The following is a 6,069-nucleotide window of genomic DNA, read 5'->3' as shown; positions in this document are numbered from 1 at the left end:
TAGTTAATGAAAAACTTCTCCTTCACCTGAAATTTCTCTTTGCTAAGAATAAAAAGGCATCCCAAGTAGGAGAATGATCAAGATCCTAGTGAAAAGAGAGGCCTACCTCTTCAACATGAATATAGGGCAAATATTAAAACATATGACACCTGTACATACCTAACAACTGCCCCAGAGTGCCATTAATTCAAGTATGTAACACACATTCCCTTCATTAATAAGAAAAGAAAGTGGAGGATGAAGCAGGAAGGCAACAGTCTACCTTCATTTAGTAAAAAAAAAAAAAAAAAAGAAAAGAGAGACCATCTGGAATGTGGAGATTGAGACTTGCTAGGAATCCCCAACAGCATCCTGCACTCAAGAGTGATCATGAAACTCATCGCACACAGAGGAGATCACAACCAATGCAGCTTTAGAATAGTTTCAAAAGAGCCCCTTATTGCCCTGAAGAACATCCATTCCCCCTCCCCAGCCCTCTTCTGGAGACCATTAGAGTCAGTGATCTGGCCATGACAGTCATTTTGCTTTATCTCATTTCTTCACAGCTATCCCCAGAACACTATCTGTTTCTCCATTTTACAGAATCAGGAATGAAGGTTGAGGACTCTATCGGCAGTGGAGCTGGCATGTGAACCCCGACAGCCTCACTCCAGGGCCTTCCTGCCCCTCTCGACTACTGTGACACCGAGACAGAACTATTAACTGGGAGAAGCAACACAGATGACGCACAAGGGCAAAGACAAAGCCCAATGATCTGAGAGTAAAGGTTAAGTACAGTATGAGATATGGGGTGGGAGGACGGATTCCAGGGTGGTCAAGCGTGTCAGAATGGTTAGCACTGCTCTAGGAGCTAAGCTAGATGCATACATCATTCTATTGAATAAATGCATTATTATCTGAGGGTCTAGTGGAACACAAGAATAAAGAAGGCAAAGAAGAAAGACATTTGTATCAACAATTGAACACCAACAAATTGGTCAACAGGGTAAATCCCTAAAAACATATATAAGAACCTACCAAGATTGAATCAGAAAAAACAAACACACAAACCTGAACAGACCAATAAAGAATAAGGAAACTGAATAAACAATTAAAAAAAAAAACCCTCCCAACAAAAAAATTCCAGGACACTGGTGAATTTTACGAAACATTTAAAGACTTAAATCAATCTCTTCCCAAAAATTTGAAGAAGAAGGAACACTCCCAAATTCATTTTACGAGATCAGCTTACCCTGATACCAAAGCCAGATAAGAATACTACAAGAAAACAAAACAAAAACAAAAAAACTACAGGCCAATAGCCCTGATCAATACGGATGCAAAAATACTAGTAAACCAAATTCAACAGCACATTGAAAAATCATATACAATAATCAAGAAGAATTCATCTCTGAGATACAAGGATGGGTCAACAATATGCAATATAATAAATGTGACATATATATAAATGTGAAAAGAATATAAAAATCATAGGATCATCTTCCAGATATAGAAAACACTTTGGCAAAATTCAACATCCGTTCACAATAAAAACTCTCAACAGATTGGGTATACAAAGGAATGAACCTCAACATAAATAAAGCCCCAAAACAACAAGCCTATATTATACTCAATAATGGAAGGCTGAAAGCTATTCCTCTAAGATCAGGGCCAAGACAAGAGTGCCTACTCTCAGCGCTCTTATTCAACATAGGATGTGCAAAAGCAAAGATGAAGCTAATGATATAGATCTTATACTACAAGTACAAGTCAAAGAAAGCAGGCAAGAAAAGGAAATAAAAGGCATCTGAATTGAAAAAGAAGTAAAATTATCTCTGCACACGACACGGTCTTACATATAGAAAATTCAGAACTCCACCAAAAGAGAACCTGTTAGAGCCAATAAATGTACTCAGTCAAGTTGGAAGATACAAAAATCAACATACAAAATGAGTTGCACTTTTATCCACTAACAATAAATTATCTGAAAAAGAAATAAACAATCTCATTTACAGTCACATGAAAAACAAAATACTCAGAATAAATTTGACCAAGGAGATGAAAGACCTATACACTGAAAACTCTAAAACACTGGCAAAAAAAAATTAAAGACACAGATAAATGGAAAGATATCTCATAAGGACCTAACAGAAGCAGAAGAGATTAAGAAGAGGTGACAAGAAAGCAAAGAAGAAATATACAAGAAAAGTCTTAATGACCCAGATAACCATGATGGCATCGTCACTCACCTAGAGCTGGACATCCTGGAGTGCGAACTCAAGCAGGCCTTAGGAAATATTACGACAAACAAAGCTGATGGAGGTGATGGAATTCCAGCAGAACTATTTAAAATCCTAAAAGATGATGGTGTTAAACTGCTGCCTCAATGTGTCAGCAAACTTGGGAAACTCAGCAGTGACCACAGGACTGGAAAAAGTCAGTTTTTATTCCAATCCCAAAGAAAGGCAATGCCAAAGAATGTTCCAACTATCATGCAATTGTGCTCATTTTACATATTAGCAAGGTTCTGCTCAAAATCCTTCAAGCTAGGCTTCAGCAGTACATGAACTGAGAACTTACAGATACACAAGCTGGGTTTCGAAGAGGCAGAGGAACCAGAGATCAAATTGCCAACATCTGTTGGATCATGGAGAAAGCAAGGGAGTTTCATAAAAACATCTATTTCTGCTTCATTGACTATGCTAAAGCCTGTGTCTGGAAGGATAACAACACACTGTGGAAAACAGACTGGAGTACCAGATCACCTTACCTATCTCTTGAGAAACTTGTGTGCAGGTCAAGAAGCAACAGTTAAAACCAGACATGGAACAACTGACTACTTCAAAATTGGGAAAAGAGTATAACAAGGTTGGATATTGTCACCCTGCTTATTTAACTTGTATGCCGAGTACATCATGTGAAACAGTCTTCAAAACCCAGCTTGTACATCTGGAAGTTCTCAGTTCATGTACTGCTGAAGTCTAGCTTGAAGGATTTTGAGCATAATCTTGCTAGCATGTAAAATGAGCACAACTGCATGGTAGTTGGGACATTCTTTGGCATTGCCTTTCTTTGGGATTAGAATAAAAACTGACTTTTTCCAGTCCTGTGGTCACTGGGCTGGATGAATCACAAGCTGGAATCAAGGTTCCAGGAAAAACAACACCCTCAGATAGGTAGATGATACCACTCTAATGGCAGAAAGTAAAGAGGAACTAAAGAATCTCTTGATGAGAGTGAAAGAGGAGAGAGAAGAAGCTGGCTTGAAATTCAACATTCAAAAAAGTGAGATCATGGTATCCAGTCCCATCACTTCATTGCAAATAGATGGAGAAGAAGTGAAAGCAGGGACAGATTTTATTTTCTTAGGCTTCAAAATCACTGTGGATGGTGACTTTAGTCATGAAATTAAAAGACACTTGCTCCTTGGAAGGAATGCTATGACAAACCTAGACAGTTTATTAGAAAGCAGCGACATCAATTTGCTGACAAAGGTCTGTATTGTCAAAGCTATGATTTTTCCAGTAGCCACATATGGATGTGAGAGTTGGACCGTAAAAAAGGCTGAGCAACAAAGAATTGATGCTTTCCAAGTGTGGTGCTGGAGAAGACTCTTGATAGTCCCTTGGACAGGAAGGAGATCAAACCAGTCAATCCTAAAGGAAATCTACTCTAGATATGCATTAGAAGGAATGCCGCTGAAGCTGAAGCTCCAATACTTTGGCCACCTGATGTGAAAAGCTGACTCACTGGAAAAGAGCCTGATGCTGGGAAAGATTGAAGGCAAAAGGAGAAGGGGGCAGCAGAGGATGAGATGGTTAGATAAAATTAATAATGTGTTAGTTTTCTTACCATTTTATAACTCTGCTTTCAAAGAATTACATTATCATATGGTATACCTTTCTCTTTAGTAATTAGAGAAACAAGAGTATCAACCTATTATCACTGGTAAGCAGTTTTTTAAAAAATGTAATGTTTTTGACATTGTATTATGAATATGAGTTTAATGCTGTAGGTCATAACAATTCTATTCATAATGTATAGGCTAGGCTACCACAAAACACTCACACTGCTCTTTCTGTGTTATCAACGCATGAATCATTATACCTGTAACTAAATGTGAATTTCTTTTTCACATTATCTTTTCATTTTTGACGCCGAGTGTTTCATATCATATAATATTGACGTAGGTATTGATAGAAGATTCATTTTGTAAACAGACTATGCAAACTTAATGGTATTGACAAAGTACAATAACTACAAATGTATATTTTCTCTTCCTTATGATTTCTTAATAATGTTTTCTTTCTTCTAGCTTACTAATCATAAGAATATAGTATATAATACATCCATAAATATGTCACTTGACTGTTTGTGTTATCATTAAGGCTTCCAATCAACAGCAGGCTATTAAGTAGAGTCAAAAGCTATTTGTGGGGCTTCCCTGGTGGTTGAGTGGTTCAGAATCCGCCTGCCAATGCAGGAGACATGGGTTCAATCCCTGGTCTAGGAAGAACCCACATGCCACTAGGCAACTAAGGCCATGTGCCACAACTACTGAGTCTGTGTTCTAGAGCCTGGGAGTGGAGTTGCAACTCCTGAGCCCAGTGCTGCAGCTACTGAAGCCCGCATGCCCTAGACCCTGTGCTCTGCAACAAGAGAAGCCACGGCAACGAGAAGCCCGAGCACCGCAATGAAGAGGAGCTCCCACTCACCGCAACTAGGAAAAAAAACTTATGAGCAATGAAGACCCAGCAAACCTAAAATAAATTATTATTTTTTTAAGTTATGTATGTTTCCCACTGAATGCTGTCAGCACCCCAACACCCATTGTTGTTCAAGAGTCAACTGTACAGAGAAATATAAGAATGTCACAAACAGTAACATGGTTTAAAATAGAAAGATTTTTATTGCTTATTTAAACTTTCTCTTAGGCCCAGGACTGATTTTACTGTAGCCCTCTAAGACAGCTGTCACACTGTCTGGCTATTCTCAACCACAGTTCTTCTGAAGAGCCGGCTGAGTCCTCCGTAACTAAAATGCACTAGGTGCTCTAAATAAACTCCAGGGCTATGCAACAAGTACATGTGCTCTGCAAGCTCAAAAATGCTTCCCGCATAGAAACAATGAGGCGTTCCTTTTGCCTGTTAGATTGGCAGAACCAAAAACAAACAACAAATAAAACTGTTCTCACGGGATGGAGGCCCACCAAATGAACTGAATCACCTAGTGGGACCACACACCATCTGATATTTATAGGAGTTCTGGGAAATGACAGAAGCGTGCTAGTGTGCGCATACAGCAATGTTTCATTGTGCTCTGCTCTTAAAGTACATTCAGAATTATCTTCTGTCATAAAAAGCCTCAAACAATAAGGCTGGAAGGGGATGGAAAGTGTGTCTTCCAAGATGAAACACAAACTTGGAAAAGTGCTAGATTAATCTACCTAGGAGGATCCTGCATTTCCCTTTCCCTTTATGAACGTCAAATTTCCCCCTTCAAATGGCAGAAGACCCCTTTGTTTGGCAGTGTGACAATGTTCCTTTCCTTGGGTTTCTGATGGGGCCTGGGGGAGGAGGTGTAATTCAAAACAAAACAGGTGCAAGGAAAAACAACCTGATGGGCAGGAACTCAGCCCTTGAAAAAAATCAGAACTAATTTCAGCTCTTATCATCTTCAGTGTGATCTACAGGAAGGTACAGAATGCTGACTGAGCTGATGAACGTCTTCGTGAAGGGTGCTAACACAGAAAGTCAAAATTGCTGAAAATAGACTTATTTCTCTCTTACGCACACACTCAAGTATCAATAGAGATTATTACATTACTATTTTGACACACATTAATTTTTCTAAAGTACAGTTTTCTGTAGCTCAAAATCCTTTACTTGCCATCTGCATCAGTGGTCCTCACATTTTTTGGATCATAAACCCCTAATCCAGTGGTGGTCATAGTGGTGGCAGCCGCAGCACCAAAAAGTAATAATAACCAGCAGACACTGACCACTTACTATGTGCGGGAGACCTTGGAATGCATGACCCATGTATTAGTTCGTTCATTTACTCCTCACAGCCAAACTGGGAGGTAGTTTT

The 6,069-nt window shown here is 39.0% G+C and overlaps 1 protein-coding gene across 2 annotated transcripts in view; it reads right to left on the bottom strand.

Annotated features, from left to right (window-relative positions):
- THADA (THADA armadillo repeat containing) overlaps nucleotides 1–6,069 on the bottom strand; it is a 325,428-nt gene that overhangs the window by 131,399 nt on the left and 187,960 nt on the right. The gene's annotated exons all lie outside the window — the stretch shown is intronic.

Source organism: Muntiacus reevesi, chromosome 3, assembly GCF_963930625.1.
Source record: "Muntiacus reevesi chromosome 3, mMunRee1.1, whole genome shotgun sequence".
Taxonomy (NCBI): Eukaryota; Metazoa; Chordata; class Mammalia; order Artiodactyla; family Cervidae; genus Muntiacus; species Muntiacus reevesi.
Note: the sequence above shows the minus strand (reverse complement) of the source record. Positions and strands in the feature narration are given on the sequence as shown.